Source organism: Scyliorhinus torazame, chromosome 9 (genome assembly GCF_047496885.1).
Source record: "Scyliorhinus torazame isolate Kashiwa2021f chromosome 9, sScyTor2.1, whole genome shotgun sequence".
Classification (NCBI taxonomy): domain Eukaryota; kingdom Metazoa; phylum Chordata; class Chondrichthyes; order Carcharhiniformes; family Scyliorhinidae; genus Scyliorhinus; species Scyliorhinus torazame.
Window position 1 is genome coordinate 102,317,109 of NC_092715.1, and position 22,947 is coordinate 102,340,055.

The following is a 22,947-nucleotide window of genomic DNA, read 5'->3' on the forward strand; positions in this document are numbered from 1 at the left end:
AAAATGGAGGGGGAGTTGTGGAAGCCTTGTGGAAGGCACGTCCAGGTGTATTGTTGTCCCTGGAATGTGAAGGCGAATTTGTACTGGCACGCTGTATCCAATGGAATGGACCAAAAGCCGTTGCTAATATCCAAAACCGAATTTCTTTTTGACTGGAGTCCCTGTTTGAGCATGGTCTCGGGACTCCTGGCTACAATGGGAGCTGCTGCTGGGGTTACATTGTTCAGTTCCCGGTAATCAATGGTCAGTCGCCATGATCCATCGGGTTTCCTGACGGGCCAAATTGGTGCGTTATTTGTGGAGGCTACTGATCTGAGTACGCCTTGATCAAGTAAACTCTCTATTACTTTGGAGATTTCTTCCTCTGCCTCCTGGGGAAAACCATACTGCTTTTGGGGTCTGGGGTCGGGACCTGTAATGTTTACCAAGCCAGCTATCTTGCCACAGTCGTGCTTGTGCTGTGCAAATGCTGCTTTGTGTTGCTGCAGGACTTCCCTAACCTGTCTGTCCTGACTAATGGCTCGAGGGTCGAACCAGGAGTCTCCTACTGAGCTAACCTGTTTTCATAGTCTCCAACTGTGAGCATGGCGGGGGCTCGTGCTGCCTTTGCCATTCTCCATACACATTTATTAACTGGATCAAAAGAGAGGTAGTGGGAGCTCATAAAATCGATCCCTAGGATGTGTTCAGCTGTCTGGGGTAGATCGACCAAAACTACGGGGTGTTTAGTTGTAATGTTCCCTATTTGTATCGCTACACTGGCTGTGATGTGTCCTTGTTGTAAATGGCCTGTAAAGCCGCTGAGTGTGATGGTGTCTGTTGTGGGCCACGTGTCTCGCTGAAACATCTTGGAGGAATTGAGCATGGTGCGGGACCCTCCTGTGTCCCAAAGAAATTCTACGGGGTGTCCCAGGACTTTGCCTGCTACGACCGATCTACCGGACTTGTCCCAAGGGGTGTCGCAGACCCAAGTTGGGGAGCCCGAACACCATCAGTCGGTGCCGTTCATGTCTATGTTCTCTGAATGGGCGCTAACGCTATGGATTGGCTTTGCCCTATTCTTATTTAGGGTGCCTCTCTGTTGGTTTCTCTGCTGCTTTTGGGGGGTTTGACACTCTCGTGCATAGTGTCCTAATTGTCCACAGTTGTAACATTCCTTGGATTTTGGCTGTGGTGCGCTGTTCCTGCCCTCATTTACCCATGCGGGGCTCTGGTGCGCTTTAACTGGGTTCAAGTCTGTCTGCTCTTCATCGGGTTTTGCAAATGCGGTTTTGCCTTGGAGGGATTGTTCCCAAGCATGGGACAATCTCTTCAGAACCCATTTCTCGTTGTGGGCCTCGTCTGAGGGGTCATAATTTGCACAAGCTCTCTGTCCTGCCTCTGTCGCATGAGAGACTAGGACTCAAGTCCATTTGGCCATATTATCTGGGGACAAATGGGCACGGGCTAATTCTCCGAAAACTGGTGTGAAATGTATCCACAAGCGTCCAGCAAACGCTGTGGGGTGCTCTGTTTTCTTTTGCCTACACTTGCTTAGGCCTTCTACGGGGTCTCCTCTGTTATAGCCGATCGCATCTAGGATCGCTGTGTGTATCTCTTGGAGTGTGCCTCCTCCTACATTCTGTGGGTCGGGAAGGGCTGCCACAACTGAAGGGTCGAGGCTTAAAACTGTGAGCTTCACTTGCTCCTTTTCGTCCAGGCTGTACATGGCAGCCTGCTGTTTAACTCTAGCGAAAAACTGGTGGGGGTCTGATGTGGGAAGGAACGGGGTAATTTTTCCACACGCGTCCCGTAATTGGGTCACGGTTAACGGGTTGTACACAGGAAATCTGCGTTTCCTTCTGCTGCGGCCCTGCGGTGTGTGGTTACAGGGTTCATGGGGGTGTGTTCTGCCTGTTCAGTTGGGGGTTGGGGTGCTTTTCTCTTTTGGGGTTTTTCTTGCGTACATGGCCCATGTACGTATCTGTGGGCAGTTTCATTTAACTCCTGCCAATCGGGGCCGTTTTCCTGGTCTAATTGGGGTCCAAACGTACTTTGAAACCCATTCTGGACAGAAAGCAGAGATTGCAATTCTGCAATTTGCTTCCGGCACTTTGCGTTATCTACTGAGCTCTGCCTTTGTTCCGTCATGGAAGTGTGGAGCGCTCGTAGGGCTGCTTTTAAATCATTGCACTGTTTCTGCAATTTCTCTACCTATTGCTCGGTTTCTTGTCTTACCAAGACTGCACGTTGCGTGTCCTGGTAGGCCTTATCATACTGGGTCTGAAAACTACTCAAGTGGGCGAGACAAGACTGGTGTGCCCCCTTGGCATCATCCACCTCTCTGTCCCTCGCTGCTAACTGTTCTCACAAATCCTTATTCTCCTTCTCAAACTCGCTCACATCTCCCTCACTATTTCTGTCTCTCTCCTCAATCTCTCTACGGAGTGTCCTAACGACCTCCTCTGTGCCTCGCAATTGTGCCAAGCAGGACACAATTGCCATCGGCTTGCGAGCTTTCCCTAAGCTCCTCTTGTGGATCCCTGACAGGTTCTCCCACCAAGTATGTCCTATACTCCCGGGACCTGTTTCATCATTCACGCAGAATTCGCTCCAAAGGGGCCATCCTTTCCCTTTGAGGTACTTTCTGATTTCCTCCGACCATACGGGACACTGTCCTACTCTACTGGTCGTTGTGACCTCAAATTCCTGGGGGTTCATAAGGCGTTCCATTGCCTTCATTGCCATTTTCTCTATCTAGGTTCTCTACTGAATTTGGAACAGGGGGTGATAAAGCGGTGATGTAAACACGGGTACGGCTTACGCTATTTTCCGGCCTACAAAACTCCCGACAGTTTTACGCAACAAAATCTCTCAGGTTTAACTTATATCCCTGTTAGTACGCATGCATTAACACGCTTCCGAATCTCGGAGGGTTGATCAGTATCGTTCTCACACTTGTGGTTTTTCTGTTTCCAATTGGATTCCAATTCAAATTTGGGTTCTCTCGGAGTGACTAGGCCACTTCTAGGTCGAGTCCCATCAGATATCGCCAGTAAATGTTGCTAATTGTGTTTCTCTTTATTTGGCTCTGAAGATGGCGGCCAATATGGTCGCCTTCCTTAATTCTAATTATGTTTTGCTCTAGAGTCGCCAGGTATCTCTCAATACCGCCACAAGGTTCAAAACCGAACACTGATCAAAGACTCGATACACCAATTAGTTAGTTCAAAGTCCAATGCTTATTTATTTACACACACAGTTAAACATAATCATGCACAAACACTACAGACTAAACTATCACTACTGATAAAGCCTATACTTAGCTTCGGGCACCCACTCAGTCAGAGGAACAATGGCCGTTGTTCGGTTCGGAGGCTACTGGGGTTGAAGTGGTGAAGGGGAACAGCTAAGAACATCTGTCTGGTAGCGTGCGCTGACCTTGGACTTACTTGTTCTGGTGCAGCTGTTGGGCAGGTCTCTCCTCGGTGAGAGCCGGAGCCAAGAGAGCGATTCTCTCTTGGGGGATCCTTCTTATACCCAAAGGGGGTTTAGCATGCTTTTGGGCGGGCCTTGAACTTGGCCCCAATTAATTGGGCCGTTTCTCAATCATTCCTATCGATTTCCTCCAATAAAAGGGTGGGTGCCCTGATTGCTGGGCGTGTCCTAGGTGGCTGTTGGCCTGCTTTGTTCTGGTCACCTCTGGCGCCGGGGTGTCTGCCTTAGTATCGGTTACTCAAATGTTACTCTTTTGTCCCCGGAGGTGGCTCATTAGTATGGTAATGGCTTTGCAGTTTTGGTCTTGTCTGGGAGCTGCGGCTCCAATCAACAGACAAACCCTGCACCTGCTTGCTTTCTCAGTATTGTGTCCATTTTCCCTGCAATCTTTGCAAAGTGTCCATTTTGTAATCGGGAAGTGGCCATCCCAAATGGCTACACCTCTCTTCTCCCCGCCCCCCCCCCCCCCCCCCCACCCCCCCCCCCCCCCCCCCCCCTCCTCCTCCAAACAAAGACTCATCTCGAACCACAGGTCACCTTCCCCACGAGCAAACAAACAGAGAAAAACCCACACAGCCCCAGGCAGCAAGAGGGGGCATAGGGACAGCTGTCCCCTTACAAACTTTTCATCCCTGCTAACCTTTGGCAATCCAACAGTTTACGTGGGAAAGGCAGCGATGACAGAACAGGTCGCATCCTATGTGAAGCGGGCAGGCATGAGGGCCACCCTGGTCCTCAGGGCTTGCCAGATCCTTGCTGCTGTTGCCTGTCCTGCAGCCTCTGGCTGGTCCCCTGGTTCACCCCAAGATTGTCCTCAAGTCCCTGCTGGTCCGGGGCCGCCTTATCATCCTCCTCTGAGATGGCCAAAAGGTTTCTCATCATCAACCTCGTTGTCCCATTGGTGTGCCAGGTTGTGGAGGACACAACGGACCATCACAAAGCTGGTGACCCTCCGGGGGGGCGTACTGGAGTGTGCCACCAGAGTGGTCGAGGCATCAGAATCACATTTTGAGTAGTCCGATGCACCACTCAATGACAGCCCGGGTGGACAGATGGGCCTCGTTGTACTGGGTCTCCACTTCGATTTCCGGCCTCTGTACTGGCATCATTTCCCAGGTCCCTTATCCCCAAGAGCCAGCCGCGCATCCAGGGGTGGTCCATGAAGAGTCTGGGGATGTCTGACTGCCCCAGGATGTAGCCGTCGTGCACACTCCCGGGAAGCGTGCATACACGTGTATAATCTATACGTGGTGGTCACACATAACGTAAGGCACCCCCAGATGGCCCGATGAGCGCAAGGCAACATGAGTGCAGTCTATCAGCTCCTGGACCTGGGGCATCCTGGGAATGGCGGAGAATCTTGTTGCCTGGACATCTTGTTGGGCTTGACCCGTGTCAAATTTGATGTAGTTTTCTCCCCCGGGCAAACAGGGCATCCGTGACCTGTCAGATGCACCTGTGGGCTGCAGCCTGTGAGGTACCACACAGGTCCACGCTTGAGCCCTGCAAGGATCCCAATGCGTAACTGTTCAGGGCTGCGGTGAGCTTGACGGTGTCCTCCTTCTCCACATGGTGCCACGTCCGCGAGGACGTCCTCCATCTCCATGTTGAGGCGGAGCCTCGAGTGGCACGCACAGGATGGGGCATACGGAGAGGATCGGTTGGCCGAGGGCTAGAGGCGCTTATATTTAACAACACAACAGGGACTATGTAATAATATTAATAATCTTTATTGTCACAAGCAGGTTTACATTAACACTGCAATTACGTTACTGTGAAAAGCCCCTAGTTGCCACATTCCGGCGCCTGTTCGGGTACACGGGGGGAGAATTCAGAACATCCAATTCACCTGCCAGCACGTCTTTCGTGACTTGTGGGAGGAAACCGGAGCACCCGGAGGAAACCCACGCAGAGACGGGGAGAATGTGCAGACTCCGCAGACAGTGACCCAAGCCAGGAATCGAACCTGGGACCCTGGTGCTGTGAAGCAACACTGCTAACCAACATGCTACCATGCCACACACTAAGGCAGGCCGTTTAAGCAGCCTGCCTTAGCACTCAACAACATCTGAAGCTTCTGGGGTAAGAAGCCCATCTCTCGCACACATTTGCCTCCTCCCCTGGAACACGGGGCACTTTTCTCGAGGCGGGTGTGGCAAGCCGGGAAACTTCCCAGTTCTGGGTACTCGCATCTGGAGTGAAAAGCCAGGTCTCAGTCTTGAGTCGCACCTGCAGAGGGCAGTGTTTGATAAGGTTGTCCAGGTGAGTGTGTAAACCCAGCTACTGCCATCATATCCATGGCGACACTGAACTGCCAAGTCTGACACTGAAACTGGTGACACTCGCAGGGAGGGAAGGCATGATATTCACCCCGGGGGATTGTAAATAATTTTGGAACACAGCAGGAGAGAGTGTTTGTAAATGAATCGGCAACCACAATGTAAATACTGACTGAGCGCCCTGATATGTCATCGTCCTCTAGTGGCTGGGAGCCAGTTGCCATGTGGGGGTGGCCATTTTGTATTGCTTATTGCATTAAACAACATAGTGGTTGCATTAAAACTCAACAATTTCACCGAAACACTGTCGATATTGTGATCCAGTTTATGTGCCAACCTGAAGGTAAACACGGCTTACTAGCAGGGCTGTAATGATTCGGCAGTCAAAGATACGGAGTGATGCTTACGAGGGAAGAGATACTGACAGGGTAGTCGGTGCTGTCAGTGTAGGATGAACAGTCATTGGAAGGTGCAGCCATTGTATTAGATGTTGTAAGTATAAGAGGAGCTGCCAGTGTAAGAGGAGCTGCCAGTGTAAGAGGAGCTGCCAGTGTAAGAGGAGCTGCCAGTGAAAGAGGAGCTGCCAGTGAAAGAGGAGCTGCCAGTGAAAGAGGAGCTGCCAGTGAAAGAGGAGCTGCCAGTGAAAGAGGAGCTGCCAGTGAAAGAGGAGCTGCCAGTGTAAGAGGAGCTGCCAGTGTAAGAGGAGCTGCCAGTGTAAGAGGAGCTGCCAGTGTAAGAGGAGCTGCCAGTGTAAGAGGAGCTGCCAGTGTAAGAGGAGCTGCCAGTGTAAGAGGAGCTGCCAGTGTAAGAGGAGCTGCCAGTGTAAGAGGAGCTGCCAGTGTAAGAGGAGCTGCCAGTGTAAGAGGAGCTGCCAGTGTAAGAGGAGCTGCCAGTGTAAGAGGAGCTGCCAGTGTAAGAGGAGCTGCCAGTGTAAGAGGAGCTGCCAGTGTAAGAGGAGCTGCCAGTGTAAGAGGAGCTGCCAGTGTAAGAGGAGCTGCCAGTGTAAGAGGAGCTGCCAGTGTAAGAGGAGCTGCCAGTGTAAGAGGAGCTGCCAGTGTAAGAGGAGCTGCCAGTGTAAGAGGAGCTGCCAGTGTAAGAGGAGCTGCCAGTGTAAGAGGAGCTGCCAGTGTAAGAGGAGCTGCCAGTGTAAGAGGAGCTGCCAGTGTAAGAGGAGCTGCCAGTGTAAGAGGAGCTGCCAGTGTAAGAGGAGCTGCCAGTGTAAGAGGAGCTGCCAGTGTAAGAGGTGCTGCCAGTGTAAGAGGAGCTGCCAGTGAAAGAGGAGCTGCCAGTGAAAGAGGAGCTGCCAGTGAAAGAGGAGCTGCCAGTGAAAGAGGAGCTGCCAGTGAAAGAGGAGCTGCCAGTGAAAGAGGAGCTGCCAGTGAAAGAGGAGCTGCCAGTGAAAGAGGAGCTGCCAGTGAAAGAGGAGCTGCCAGTGAAAGAGGAGCTGCCAGTGAAAGAGGAGCTGCCAGTGAAAGAGGAGATTCCAGTGCAAGAGGTGCTGCCAGTGTAAGAGGAACTGCCAGTGAAAGAGGAGCTGCCAGCGTAAGTGGAGATACCAGTGTAAGAGGTTCTGTCAATGTAAGAGGTGCTGCCAATGTAAGAGGAGAGACCAGTGCAAGAGGTGCTGTCAGCGTAAGAGGAACTGCCAGTGTAAGAGGAGATACCAGTGCAAGAGGTGCAGTCAGCGTAAGAGGAACTGCCAGTGAAAGAGGAGATACCAGTGCAAGAGGTGCTGTCAGCGTAAGAGGAACTGCCAGTGAAAGAGGAGCTGCCAGTGAAAGAGGAGCTGCCAGTGTAAGAGGAGCTGCCAGTGTAAGAGGTTCTGTCAGTGTAAGAGGTGCTGCCAGTGAAAGAGGAGCTGCCAGTGTAAGTGGAGATACCAGTGTAAGAGGGGCTGCCAGAGAAAGAGGAGCTTCCAGTGTAAGAGGTGCTGCCAGTGTAAGAGGTGTTGCTAGTATAAGAGGAGATACCAGTGCAAGAGGTGCTGCCAGTGTAAGATGAACTGCCAGTGTAAGATGTGTTGCCAGTGCAAGAGGTGTTGCCAGTACAAGAGGTGTTGCCAGTGCAAGAGGTGCTGTCAGTGCAAGAGGAACTGCCAGTGTAAGAGGTGCTGCCAGTGAAAGAGGAGCTACCATGTAAGAGGGGCTGCCAGTGTAAGAGGTGCTGCCAGTGTATGTGGTGCTGCCAGTGTAAGAGGAGCTGCCAGTGTAAGAGGGGCTGCCAGTGTAAGAGGGGCTGCCAGTGTAAGAGGAGCTGCCAGTGAAAGAGGAGCTGCCAGTGAAAGAGGAGCTGCCAGTGTAAGAGGAGCTGCCAGTGTAAGAGGAGCTGCCAGTGTAAGAGGAGCTGCCAGTGTAAGAGGAGCTGCCAGTGTAAGAGGAGATTCCAGTGTAAGAGGAGCTGCCAGTGTAAGAGGAGCTGCCAGTGTAAGAGGTGCTGCCAGTGTAAGAGGAGCTGCCAGTGTAAGAGGAACTGCCAGTGAAAGAGGAGATACCAGTGAAAGAGGAGCTGCCAGTGTAAGAGGAGCTGCCAGTGTAAGAGGAGCTGCCAGTGTAAGAGGTTCTGTCAGTGTAAGAGGTGCTGCCAGTGAAAGAGGAGCTGCCAGTGTAAGTGGAGATACCAGTGTAAGAGGGGCTGCCAGTGAAAGAGGAGCTTCCAGTGTAAGAGGTGCTGCCAGTGTAAGAGGTGTTGCTAGTATAAGAGGAGATACCAGTGCAAGAGGTGTTGCCAGTGCAAGAGGTGTTGCCAGTGCAAGAGGTGCTGTCAGTGTAAGAGGAACTGCCATGTAAGAGGGGCAGCCAGTGTAAGAGGTGCTGCCAGTGAAAGAGGAGCTACCATGTAAGAGGGGCAGCCAGTGTAAGAGGGGCTGCCAGTGTAAGAGGAGCTGCCAGTGAAAGAGGAGCTGCCAGTGTAAGAGGACCTGCCAGTGTAAGAGGAGCTGCCAGTGTAAGAGGAGCTGCCAGTGTAAGAGGAGCTGCCAGTGTAAGAGGAGCTGCCAGTGAAAGAGGAGCTGCCAGTGTAAGAGGAGCTGCCAGTGTAAGAGGAGCTGCCAGTGTAAGAGGTTCTGTCAGTGTAAGAGGTGCTGCCAGTGAAAGAGGAGCTGCCAGTGTAAGTGGAGATACCAGTGTAAGAGGGGCTGCCAGTGAAAGAGGAGCTTCCAGTGTAAGAGGTGCTGCCAGTGTAAGAGGTGTTGCTAGTATAAGAGGAGATACCAGTGCAAGAGGTGTTGCCAGTGCAAGAGGTGTTGCCAGTGCAAGAGGTGCTGTCAGTGTAAGAGGAACTGCCATGTAAGAGGGGCAGCCAGTGTAAGAGGTGCTGCCAGTGAAAGAGGAGCTACCATGTAAGAGGGGCAGCCAGTGTAAGAGGGGCTGCCAGTGTAAGAGGAGCTGCCAGTGAAAGAGGAGCTGCCAGTGTAAGAGGACCTGCCAGTGTAAGAGGAGCTGCCAGTGTAAGAGGAGCTGCCAGTGTAAGAGGAGCTGCCAGTGTAAGAGGAGCTGCCAGTGAAAGAGGAGCTGCCAGTGTAAGAGGTGCTGCCAGTGTAAGAGGTGCTGCCAGTGTAAGAGGAGCTGCCAGTGTAAGAGGAGCTGCCAGTGTAAGAGGAGCTGCCAGTGTAAGAGGAGCTGCCAGTGTAAGAGGTGCTGCCAGTGTAAGAGGAGATACCAGTGTAAAAAGTGCTGCCAGTGTAAGAGGAGCTGCCAGTGTATGAGGAGCTGCCAGTGTAAGAGGAGCTGCAAGTGTAAGAGGAGATACCAGTGTAAATGGAGCTATCATGTAAGAGGGTTTGCCAGTGTAAGAGGTGTTGCTGTGTAAGAGGTTCTGTCAGTGTAAGATGTGCTGCCAGTGTAAGAGGTTCTGTCAGTGTAAGAGGAGCTGCCAGTGTAAGAGGAGATACCAGTGCAAGAGGTGCTGTCAGCGTAAGAGGAACTGCCAGTGAAAGAGGAGCTGCCAGTGAAAGAGGAGCTGCCAGTGTAAGAGGAGCTGCCAGTGTAAGAGGTTCTGTCAGTGTAAGAGGTGCTGCCAGTGAAAGAGGAGCTGCAGTGTAAGTGGAGATACCAGTGTAAGAGGGGCTGCCAGTGAAAGAGGAGCTTCCAGTGTAAGTGGTGCTGCCAGTGTAAGAGGTGTTGCTAGTGTAAGAGGAGATACCAGTGCAAGAGGTGCTGCCAGTGTAAGATGAACTGCCAGTGTAAGATGTGTTGCCAGTGCAAGAGGTGTTGCCAGTGCAAGAGGTGCTGTCAGTGTAAGAGGAACTGCCAGTGTAAGAGGTGCTGCCAGTGAAAGAGGAGCTACCATGTAAGAGGGGCTGCCAGTGTAAGAGGTGCTGCCAGTGTATGTGGTGCTGCCAGTGTAAGAGGTGCTGCCAGTGTAATAGTATTGGATGAGACTCTGCTGTTCTCTGCACTGGCCACCAGGAGGGGGAAGCACAGACATTGCTTTGGTTGTGTCTCCCTGGTAACCAGACTCACGGAGCCGCTACGGCTGGGTTACCAGGTGCTGCTTATATTGTATCTCCTTTTTACTTGGTCCCAACATTATTGATAGTATTTATTGTTACTGTCGATTCTGCATTTATAGTTACACGGTCATTATTTTGTTTATCTTTCCGTTGTCTTGCTGTATTGTTTGGATAAATGTGAATTCTGAACATAGTTGCTCAGAATCTGGCTTCAGATGTTGGTTACCAATGAAAACAAAGAGCAGAAAAACCCCTCTGCTATTCCAATTGCTACCAAACTTGAAGCACGCATCAATAGTACAAGTGAGTACTCTTATGACGAATCTGGTTAAATCGCATACGTTCTGTTGGCATAGAATCTTAAAGTAATTGTTGCAATGCAATTTATTTTGATAGTAAAGGAAATGGTGATTCAGAACGTTCATGGTAATGTGCAATTCTAAACAGTAAGAGTCTGGGTTGTACCTCAATAGGGCATTTAATAATAAATTTTAAGATATTCAAAGAATTATTTTTATAACTGAATGATACAGTGCAGAAGGAGGATGTTTGGATCATCGTGTCTGTACCAGTTTAATATAAAGCCATGCAATTAGTTCCACTACTGCTCCTACCCCGTAGTCCTGCATTTTTATCCTTTCAAGAATTTAACCAATCTCCTTTTGAAAGATACTATTAAATCTGTCTCCCCTATCCTTTCAGGCAGTGCATTCCGGATCTGGATCCTGTAGATTGCCACTGATGAAATCCCCTGTCTCCTTGCTAATATTTGTTTCTCTTTAAAGAAGATTATTTTGGTCATTATCACATCGTTATTTTTAGGACCTTGCTGTGTACAATTTGGCTGCACAACAATAGTGAATACATTTTAAAAGTACTTAATCGGCTAAAGTTATTTGGGACAATCTGAGGAACCTGAGTGTAAGTTCTTTGTTTTTCTTTCTTCCTTACTCAGTGAACAGACGTACACCTATTCACCAAATATATACTTTTAATTTCCGAGGAGGCACGGTGACACACTGGTTAGCACTGCTGCCTCACAGCTCTAGGGACCTGAGTTCAATTCCAGCCTCGGGTGACTGTGTGGTGTTTGCATTTTCTCCCCGTGTCTCCGTGGGTTTGCTCCGGGTGCTCCGGTTTCATCCCACAGTCCAAAGATGTGCAGGTTAGATGGATTGACCATGCTAAATTCCCCTTTAGTGTCCAGGGATGCGCAGGTTAGGTTCTGGGATTACGGCGACAGGGCAGGGTGGACACTCGTAAATGGGCAGAGTGTTCATTCAAAGGGTCGGTGAAGACTCAATGGGCCGAATGGCCTCCTTCTGCAATGTAGGGATTTTATGACTAGGTGACCTTCACATTCCTCCAACAAAATGCGACAATTCATAATTCTCAAATTCTACAATTGTGTTAATATTTATGAAGGTTGCAGGTCTAAGAACAGAGAGGTGATCAAATACTGCATGGAACGTACCAGCACCTACCCTGCTACAACCAGGAGAAGACCACAAATGACAATTGGGCAGTGTTAAAAAATGACATTTGTTAAGGTACCGGACCAGACCCCAATTTAAGAAACCAGACAAAAATCTCCAACAATTCTTCAACTTGTAAAACTGAGGAAAGGATTCTTCGCTCCAGGAGTGATTCCGTTGACAAATAGGGATCTTTTATATCAATACAAACTTTATGATTAACACAGGAGTAACCACATTAACATCATAGAAAATAGCTTTTCAATTTATTTTAATTAACAATTCTTAAAATAAAAGGAAACATTTTAACTACTAATTTAATCCTTCTCTATCTCCAATTAAGCAAAGCCTCTTCCAGGTTAAAATCCATTGGTAAATAATGTTAGCAAACACAGGGATACTTGATATACTCCTGTGTAGAGATTTCCTTTCATAAAACTAGAGGGACCCTTTCAGAAACAGGCTGCAAATCCTTCTGTCTCTGTCAAACTAAAAGATCCTCCCATTAATTATATCACAACAGGCTGATTGAAGTCTAAACACAATGGGCGCAATCTAAAGGAAACGTTTCTAAGTGTCATTTCAGGCGGGTTTGCAGTGAGTTTCTCCCCGGCTCGGTCGATGAGTTCCCCACCGCTATCTAACCATATTTAGTCACTATTCAGGTCCTAGGGAGTTTCTCTCCTGGCTAGCCACACGTGGAACTGTTTTCATCACTGGGGAGCTGAACCCACTGGCCAGACCAGCTCCTCAGAGATCGGGCCACCATTTTGAAAGTGAGTTTGAGTGCCCCCCCCCCCCCCCCCCACCCAAGGGCAATGTCACAGATGGGCAATACCCCACAGCCCCCAAAGGATGACACTCCGCTATAAGGTTGCTGAGGGCTCCCTATTCCAGGCCTTCCCATGCCTCTTTTCAGGCCCATCCCTCTTCTACCACCTTCACTTTTTATCCTCCCAACCTTCTGGAGGCCCCTTCATGCCTGCTGTTCAGATCCCCCCACCCTGCATGCCCCCCTCACCCCTCCTTTGAAGGACATGGCTCCCCTCAGGCCCTTGCACCCTGGCAGTGACATCTGGACACCTTGGCTGTGCTGGGGGAGAGCTGGGGGGGCACACTGCCCTGTCCCTGATCACCCAGGGAACTCCTCTGATAGCCTGGGAGACCCCCGATCAAACCCCCAATATTAATCGGCGCCCGGCTGGGGTATACCTGGGGGGGGGGGGGGGGGGGTGCAATTGATGCCGGGAGCTAGTTGGTTTTGGTGTCGACACGGCTCAGTGGGTTCTCAAACCTACTTCGCCATGCGAGACTGGGTCCCGCCCATTGTGGGTGGGACCCAGATTATAACGCCTCATGAGATCTGGTTAGATCTCACGAGGTGCAACGGCCGGTGGGAAGCCTGGGCGAGGCCTCTCCCAGCATCCACTGGCCACGTTGCTCCCCCATTCGGGTGGGTGCAGGCGGTAGATCACGCGCAATGTCTCAAATTATCTACTCTCCAGGGGATGTCCAGCATTCATAACAAGGTTCAATTTGTAAACCAGTAAATGGTTAAAATTAATAATTATCTCACTTTTATGCCATTTTAATTGTATCTTTTGCAGACACACCACCTGCCTGTATGTTAAAAATATTACTGCAACAGACATATGTAATACTATTTATATAAAAATTTCCTACATTCATCACACATTTATGGGATTTTGTCAAGCAGATATTTAGCACAACTTTATCCTTAGGTGATGAAGCAGAATATGCAGCAGAGCAAATTGTACCTGGTCTGTGAGAGTATTACATTGATCGGCCTTTGCTTATTCCAGACGTTATTGTGCTCTTTCTTTAGACTTTCTCTTGCCTTAAGTGGGGAGAATTTCTGCGGTGGATCTGCCAATTATTGTAACTGATTTACAGACACACTGGAGAAATGGTATAAATGGTACATTTTTTATTCGCTCATGGGGTGTGGGCTAGACCAGTAATTATTGTCCATTCTTAAAGCCCTTGAAGGTGGCTGTGTGCTGCCTTGGAGCACTGCTATCCATGTATTGCAGGAACACCCACTGTATTATTGGAAGAGACTTCCTGGATTTTGATTCAGCGGCAGGGAAGGAATGGCGAGGTAGTTCCATATCAGGATGGTCAGTGACTTGGAGGGACATTTCCAGGTGGTGGTGTTCCCATGTATCTGCTGCCGTTGTCCTTCTCGGTGGTAGAGTTGGCGGGTTTGGGAGGTGCTGTTGAAGGAGTTGTGGTGAATTGCTGCAGTGCATCTTGTAGATGGCATTCACTGCTACCATTGTGTATCAGTGATGGAGGGAGTGAATATTTAATGGCTTCCTAATCAAGTATGCTGCTTTGTCCTGGATGGCATTGAGATTAAATTGTAATTTTGGAGCTGCATTCATCTAGGCATGTGCTTTATTTGTGGTCCATAGGCTTTGGGCACTCACTGCAGAATTCCCACCATCTGACCTGTTCCTGTAGCCACATATGGATAGTCCAGTTCAGTTTCTTGTCAATGGTAACCCTTAGGATGCTGACAGTGGTGTTTCAGCAATGATAATGCCATTGAATGTCAAGGGGTGATGGTTATATTCTCTCTATTGAAGCGTTGCGCTGGTCAAGGAGACACAGCCTGAGCGAGTGAGACACAGACAGAGTGAGAATTTGGTAATTTGGTGCAGTGAGGTAATTCGGTGAAGAGTGGGAGAAGGTGGTTTTTCCTGACTGTTTTGTTCTCTCTCTTTCTTCGGGCCTACTTTCGGGAGCTGTTCGGAGGAGGAGGAGCAGTCTCTGTGAGTATAAAAACCTAATGGTAACTTTCTATTTTCCAGTTTTTCCCCCCAAAATTGACATCAGAGGGAAGCTGTGATATGATTGGTTGATAGCAAATCTGCCCCACATTTTAAAAAAACACAGCTAATCTCGTAAACTTAAATTAAACTAATTAATTAGTGATGGCTGGTCAGGTGATGTGCTTGAGCTGCTTGATGTGGGAGCTGGCAGATCCCATTGCGAGCTGCAGTGACCACATCTGCAGTAAGTGTTGGCTGCTCGAAGAGCTCCTGCTCAGAGTTGATGAGCTGGAGTCTGAGCTTCAAACACTGAGGCACATCCGGGAGGGAGAGACTTACCTGGACACCATGTTTCAGGAGGCAGTCACACCTGTCAGAGTAAGTAGTTTAAATCCTGCCAGTGGCCAGGGCCGCAGGGTGTGACTGCAAGTCAGGCAGGTAAAGGGAACCAGCAGTCAGGAACTCAAGAGCCTCAGCCCTTGACCCTGTCCAACAGGTATGAGGCACTTGCTCCCTGTGTGGATGGCGAACAGGGCTGCAGGAAGGATGAGTCAGCTGACCAAGGCACCATGGTTCAGCAGGCCATTCAAGGGGAGGAAGTAAATAGGCAAGTTGTAGTTGTTGGGGATTCTATTATCAGGGGGATAGATAGTATCCTTTGTGAGCAGGATAAAGAGTCCCGCAAGGTATGTTGCCTGCCCGGTGCTAGGGTGCGGGACATCTCTGACCGGCTTGAAATGATACTGGAGAGGGAGGGGGAGGATCCAGTTGTTGTGGTCCATGTCGGTACCAATAACATAGGCAAGTCTAGAAAAGAGGACCTGTTTAGAGATTATAATGAGCTAGGATTCAAATTAAAATACAGGTCGTCAAGGGTCATAATCTCCGGATTACTGCCCGAGCCACGTACAAATTGGCATAGGGAGGCAAAAATAAGGGAAGTTAACACATGGCTGAAAGAGTGGTGTGGGAAAGAGGGGTTCCTTTTTTTTTTATACATATTTTATTGAAAATTTTTGGTCAACCAACACAATACATTGTGCATCCTTTACACAATATTATAACAACACAAATAACAATGACCTATTTTATAAACAAAAAATGAATAAATAATAAATAACAAAAATGAAAACTAACCCTAATTGGCAACTGCCTTATCACAAGTAACATTCTCCAAAAATATAATTTAACAGTCCAATATATAATTATCTGTCGCAACGACCTATACATATTATACAGTATATATTAACAACCCTGAGAGTCCTTCTGGTTCCTCCTCCCCCCCCCCCCCCCCCCCTGCCCCCCGATACTGGGCTGCTGCTGCTGCCTTCTTTTTTCCATTCCATCTATCTTTCTGCGAGGTATTTGACGAACGGTTGCCACCGCCTGGTGAACCCTTGAGCCGACCCCCTTAGAACGAACTTAATCCGCTCTAGCTTTATAAACCCTGCCATGTCATTTATCCAGGTCTCCACCCCCGGGGGCTTGGCTTCTTTCCACATTAACAATATCCTGCGCCGGGCTACTAGGGACGCAAAGGCCAAAACATCGGCCTCTCTCGCCTCCTGCACTCCCGGCTCTTGTGCAACCCCAAATATAGCCAACCCCCAGCTTGGTTCGACCCGGACCACCACTACTTTTGAAAGCACCTTTGTCACCCCCATCCAAAACCCCTGTAGTGTCGGGCATGACCAAAACATATGGGTATGATTCGCTGGGCTTCTCGAGCACCTCGCACACCTATCCTCCACCCCAAAAAATTTACTGAGCCGTGCTCCAGTCATATGCGCCCTGTGTAATACCTTAAACTGAATCAGGCTTAGCCTGGCCCACGAGGACGACGAGTTTACCCTGCTTAGGGCATCTGCCCACAGCCCCTCCTCGATCTCCTCCCCCAGCTCTTCTTCCCATTTCCCTTTTAGTTCATCTACCATAGTCTCCCCTTCGTCCCTCATTTCCCTATATATATCTGACACCTTATCATCCCCCACCCATGTCTTTGAGATCACTCTGTCCTGCACCTCTTGTGTCGGGAACTGCGGGAATTGGGGTTCCTTTTCATGGGACACTGGCATCAGTTTTGGGACGGGGGGACCTATACCGTTGGGATGGTCTCCACCTGAATCGAGCTGGGACCAGTGTTCTGGCGAAAAGAGTAATTAGGGTGGTCAATAGGACTTTAAACTAGAGATTGGGGAGGAAGGGAAAGTCAGGGAACCAAGAGGTGAAGTAATCAGTGGGAAGCGTAGCTGCTTAGGAATACAAAAAAGCACAAAAAGACAGAACTCAGGTGAGGTTACGATAGTCCCCATCCCACAAAATATGACACAGTGTATGGAAAGGCTCAGTAAACCAAGGTCCACCACACTAAGAAAACCAAAAGGGACGGTCAATAGAGAATTAAAGGTGCTATATTTAAATGCGCGCAGTGTACGGAACAAGGTAGATGAGCTTGTGGCCCAGATTGTGACTGGCAGGTATAATGTGGTAGGCATCACAGAGACGTGGTTGCAGGGGGTTCAGGACTGGCATTTAAACATCCAGGGATTCACAACCTATCGAAAAGACAGAGAGGTGGGCAGAGGGGGCGGGGTTGCCTTGTTAATTAGGAATGAAATTAAATCAATAGCACTAAACGACATAGGGTCAGGTGATGTGGAGTCTGTGTGGGTAGAGTTGAGGAACCACAAAGGCAAAAAAAACATAATGTGAGTTATGTACAGGCCTAGCGGGTCAGGACCAGGGGCACAAAATGCACCACAAAATAGAAAGTGCATGTCAGAAAGGCAAGGTCACAGTGATCATTGGGGACTTCAATATGCAGGTGGACTTGGTAAATAATGCTGCCAGTGGACCCAAGGAAAGGGAATGCATTGAATGTTTACAGGAGGGCTTTTTGGAACAGCTTGTGATGGAGCCCACGAGGGAACAGGCCATTCTGGACTTAGTGTTATGTAATGAGCCAGACTTGATTAAAGATCTTAAAGTAAGGGAACACTTAGGAGGCAGTGATCATAATATGGTAGAATTCAATCTCCAATTTGAAAGAAAGAAGGTAGAATCAGATGTAAAGTTGTTACAGTTAAATAAAGGTAACTACAGGGGCATGAGGGAGGAACTGACGAAAATCGACTGGGAGCAGAGCCTAGTGGGAAAGACAGTAGAACAGCAATGGCAGGAGTTTCTGGGAGTAATTGAGGACACAGTACAGAGGTTCATCCCAAAGAAAAGAAAGGTTATCAGAGGGGGGATTAGGCAGCCATGGCTGACAAAGGAAGTTAGGGAATGCATCAAAGCAAAAGAGAAAGCCTATAATGTGGCAAAGAGTAGTGGGAAGTCAGAAGATTGGGAAGGCGACAAAAACAAACAGGGGATAACAAAGAGAGAAATAAGGAAAGAGAGGATCAACTATGAAGATAGGCTAGCCAGTAACATTAGGAATGATAGTAAAAGTTTCTTCAAATACATTAAAAACAAACGGGAGGCAAAAGTAGACATTGGGCCGCTCCAAAATGACGCTGGTAATCTAGTGATGGGAGACAAGGAAATAGCTGAGGAACTAAATAAATATTTTGCGTCAGTCTTCACAGTAGAAGACATGAGTAATATCCCAACAATTCCGGAGAGTCAGGGGGCAGAGTTGAATATGGTAGCCATCACAAAGGAGAAAGTGCTAGAGAAACTAAGAGATCTAAAAATTGATAAATCTCCGGGCCCAGATGCGCTACATCCTAGAGTTCTAAAGGAGATAGCTGAAGAAATAGTGGAGGCGTTAGTTATGATCTTTCAAAAGTCACTGGAGTCAGGAAAAGTCCCAGAGGATTGGAAAATCGCTGTTGTAACCCCCCTGTTCAAGAAGGGAACAAGGAAAAAGATGGAAAATTATAGGCCAATTAGCCTAACCTCGGTTGTTGGCAAGATTCTAGAATCCATTGTTAAGGATGAGATTTCTAAATTCTTGGAAGTGCAGGGTCGGATTAGGACAAGTCAGCATGGATTTAGTAAGGGGAGGTCGTGCCTGACAAACCTGTTAGAGTTCTTTGAAGAGATAACACATAGGTTAGACCAAGGAGAGCCAATAGATGTTATCTATCTTGACTTCCAAAAGGCCTTTGATAAGGTGCCTCACTGAGTAAAATAAGGGCTCATGGTATTCGAGGCAAGGTACTAACATGGATTGACGATTGGCTGTCAGGCAGAAGGCAGAGAGTTGGGATAAAAGGTTCTTTTTCGGAATGGCAACTGGTGACAAGTGGTGTCCCGCAGGGTTCAGTGTTGGGGCCACAGCTATTCTCTTTATATATTAACGATCTAGATGACTGGACTGAGGGCATTCTGGCTAAGTTTGCCGATGATACAAAGATAGGTGGAGGGGCAGGTAGTATGGAGGAGGTGGGGAGGCTGCAGAAAGACTTAGACAGTTCAGGAGAGTGGTCCAAGAAATGGCTGATGAAATTCAATGTGGGCAAGTGCGAGGTCTTGCACTTTGGAAAAAAGAATAGAGGCATGGGCTATTTTCTAAACGGTGACAAAATTCATAATGCTGAAGCGCAAAGGGACTTGGGAGTCCTAGTCCAGGATTCTCTAAAGGTAAACTTGCAGGTTGAGTCCATAATTAAGAAAGCAAATGCAATGTTGTCATTTATCTCAAGAGGCTTGGAATATAAAAGCAGGGATGTACTTCTGAAGCTTTATAAAGCATTAGTTAGGCCCCATTTAGAATACTGTGAGCAATTTTGGGCCCCACACCTCAGGAAGGACATACTGGCACTGGAGCGGGTCCAGCGGAGATTCACACGGATGATCCCAGGAATGGTAGGCCTATCATACGATGAACGTCTGAGGATCCTGGGATTATATTCATTGGAGTTGAGGGGAGATCTAATGGAAACTTACAAGATAATGAATGGCTTAGATAGGGTGGACGTAGGGAAGTTGTTTCCATTAGCAGGGGAGACTAGGACCCGGGGGCACAGCCTTAGAATAAAAGGGAGTCACTTTAGAACAGAGGTGAGGAGGAATTTCTTCAGCCAGAGAGTGGTGGGTCTGTGGAATTCATTGCCACAGAGGGCGGTGGAGGCCGGGACGTTGAGTGTCTTTAAGACAGAAGTTGATAAATTCTTGATTTCTCGAGGAATTAAGGGCTATGGAGAGAGAGCGGGTAAATGGAGTTGAAATCAGCCATGATTGAATGGTGGAGTGGACTCGATGGGCCGAATGGCCTTACTTCCACTCCTATGTCTTATGGTCTTCTGGTCTTATGGTCTCTTTCTGGAGATGATTATTGTCTGATACTGGTATGAAGGTTACTTGCACCTACTAGCCCAAGCTGGAATGTTGTCCATGACTTGCTGCATATACATACAGACTGCGTCTGTCCCTGAGGAGTCGTGAATGGTGCTGAACATTGTGCAGTCATCAGCAAACATCCCCACTTCTGACCTTATGATGGAAGGTAGGTCATTAATGAAACAACTAAAGATGATTGGGCCCAGGATACTGCCCTGAGAAACTCCTGCAAAGATGCCCTGGGACTGAGATGATTGACCTCCGACAACCGCCTTCCTTTGTGCTCGGTCTGAGTCCACCCAGTGGAGCTTTCTTCTTCGTTAACACTGACTTCAGTTTAGCTCGGGCTCCTTGTCACAACACACTGTCAAATACTGCCTTGATGTCAAGGGCAGTCACTCTCACATCTCCCTCTTGAGTTCAGCTTTTTTGTCCATGTTTGAACCAAGGCTGTAATGTGGTCAGGAGCTGAGTGACCCTGGCAGAACTCAAACTAAGAGTCTGTACGCAGGTTATTGCTGTGTAAATGCTGCTTGATTGTATTGTTGACGACACTTTCGACCATTTTGCTGCTGGTTGAGAGTAGACTGATGTGGTGGTAATTTGCCGGGTGGGATTTGTCCTTTTTATGGACAGGACAGACCTGGGAAATTTTCCATATTGTCGGGTAGGTGCCAGTTTTGTAGCTGTACTGGGACTGCTTGGCTAGGGGTGCAGCAAGATCTGGAGCACAAGTCTTCAGTACTATTGCCGGAATGTTGTCATGGCCCATAGCCTTTGCAACATCCAGGGCCTTCAACCTTTTCTTGATGTCATGTGGAGTGAATCGAACTGGCTGAACACTGGCATCTGTGATGCTGGGGACCGCCGGAGGAGGCTAAGATGGATCATCAACTTAGCACTTCTGGCTGAAGATGACTGAGTGTACTTCAGCCTTATCTTTTGCACTGATGTGCTGGGCAACTCCATCATTGAGGATGGGGACATTTGTGGAGTTCCATCCTCCAGTGATTTATTTCATTGTCACCACCATTTACGAGTGGATGTAGTAGAAATGCAGAGCTTAAATCCAATCCAGTGGTTGTGGAACTGCTTAGCTCTGTCTATCGCTTGCTGCTAATGCTGCTTGGCACGCATGTAGTCCTGTATTGTCGCTCCATCAAGTTGACACCTCATTTTTCGGAATGCCTGGTGATGCTCCTGGCATGTCCTCCTGGACTCTTCATTGAACCAGGGTTGATCCCCGGCTTGGTGGTAATGGTAAAATGGTGGCTATGTCGGGCCATGTGGTTACAAATTGTGGTTGTTGGTTACAAATTGTGGTTGTTATTAAGAATCCTGCTGATTTTAAATGTGAGCGCAACACAAAACCCAGAAGGATAAAATGGAAAACCGGCTCTTCGTGGTGTATATTTTCAATTTGATATACGGTGAGAAAAGATATGCAAACCAGGGAGGAGTAGTCCAGTCGTTTTGTGATCAATTAATAAAAGAATTTTACAACATGAAGGACTATAATACAGTACAACAGTATATTTAACTACACTGATGACTATACACAGACACACGGGGCAGGATTCTCTCAGCCCAGGCCGGGCCAGAGAATCGCCGGGACGGGCGCGAATCGCGTGCCGCTGCCCCGACGCCGGTCCGCGATTCCCCAGAGAGCGGAGAATTGGCACCAGCGCTGTCAGTGCTGCGCGCTAGGGAGCCGCTCTATGCCCCCCCCCTCCCCCCCCCCCCCCCCCCCCCCCGGCGATTCACCGCCTGGGATGGGCCGAGCGGCCGCACACAAAATCCGAGTCCTGCCGGCGACGTCCACGTGTGGTCTTACCCGGTGGGACCTCAGTGTGCATGCATCAGGGGGCGGCCTGATGGGGGTTAGGGGGTCCGACCCCGGTGGGGTGGGGGCTTCCGCTGTGGCCCGCCCTACCGATCAGCGGGCCGGCCTCGGGCTCGGGGCCTCTTTTGTTCCGCCCCAGCCCCTGTAGCCCTACACCATGTTGCGTCGGGGCCGGTGCGGAGAAGTGAGCCATTGCGCATGCACGCTTTGGCGACGGTCCCACTGCGCATGCGCAGACCCGTGGCGCCCATCTGATGCCGGGATCAGCAGCTGGAGCGCTGTGGGCCACTCCAGTGCCGTGCTGGCCCCCTGTAGGGGTCAAAATCGCTGCTCCTGTGGGCTTGTTGACTGATCAGAGAATTCCGCCCAGGGTTTTTTAAGAAGTTACCCCTTTGTTCCCAACTATTTGCGTGTCCAGAACTCTGAGACGCCACTTCACTCAAACAACATCCAATATTATATAACTCTTTTATCTAAATCCAGCAGATAGTTATTACACCAGGTTATTTAACCATATTTTGGGAAAACCGTCTTCAGCTTCACCGAAGGTTTAATCTTCTCGGTTCGAGATTTAGATTTTAACTCACCGCCCTTTTAGCAATTCAGGGAAGATTGTTCTCTGCAGCTGGAATTGGCTGTGATGATAGCTGCTGCTTATCTGTCCTTTTTACAGTTATTGTGCTCTGGATGTATCGTTCTTTTCCCTTGATGTTACCCACCCTGTGGACCTGGCCTTTTAGCATATAAGTGCCAATTCCCTTATCTCTCCATTTTGAAGTTACCTCTTTACACCCCATTGTTCATCCCTCGTCATATTGGTAAACACTTGCCTTTCTCATTGGGATGGCAACTCGTATATCAAAACACCTCTTCAGCCAACTGTCTTTATCAATACCCCTTTTCATTTTATTTGATCCCAATTTGAATTTTCCCCAATTCTTTACGTTGTATTCAATTTTGCTGCTGCTGATGGCCAACAGCGCCGCATGGTTGCCAGGTTTTGAGTTACTAGATCTGTTTATCCCATTTAGCACAGTAGTAGTGTCACACAACTCGATGGAGGGTATCTTCAACGTGAAGACAGAACTTTACCTCTTCGTTGCCGCAGTCACACCTCCCAATACTGTTATGGGGATGTATGGGGACTTATCTTAAACAGATAGATTGCTGAGGATAGGTTCTCTCCAGAGTTTCTGTGAATCTTATTCTGAAGTTACAATAAGTGTTCTGGAAAATCAATACAGAAATTCAACTTTTCATTTTATCATCACTTTTAAAATTGTTCTTCGGATGTATATTTTTTAAACTGAAAATATATATAAAAAGGCCATTAGAT

The 22,947-nt window shown here is 48.7% G+C and overlaps 1 protein-coding gene across 3 annotated transcripts in view; it reads left to right on the plus strand.

Moving 5' to 3' along the window:
• The first annotated feature begins 10,222 nt into the window (after positions 1-10,222).
• Positions 10,223-22,947, plus strand: part of LOC140429407 (2'-5'-oligoadenylate synthase 1-like) — a 68,525-nt gene continuing 55,800 nt past the window's right edge. The window contains exons 1-2 of one of the 3 annotated variants that reach the window (XM_072516347.1): positions 10,223-10,509; positions 13,528-14,479. The gene's annotated coding sequence lies outside the window, so the exon portion shown is untranslated. The remainder of the gene's footprint in view (positions 10,510-13,527; positions 14,480-22,947) is intronic. The other 2 variants (XM_072516348.1, XM_072516346.1) reach the window with 2 other exon arrangements.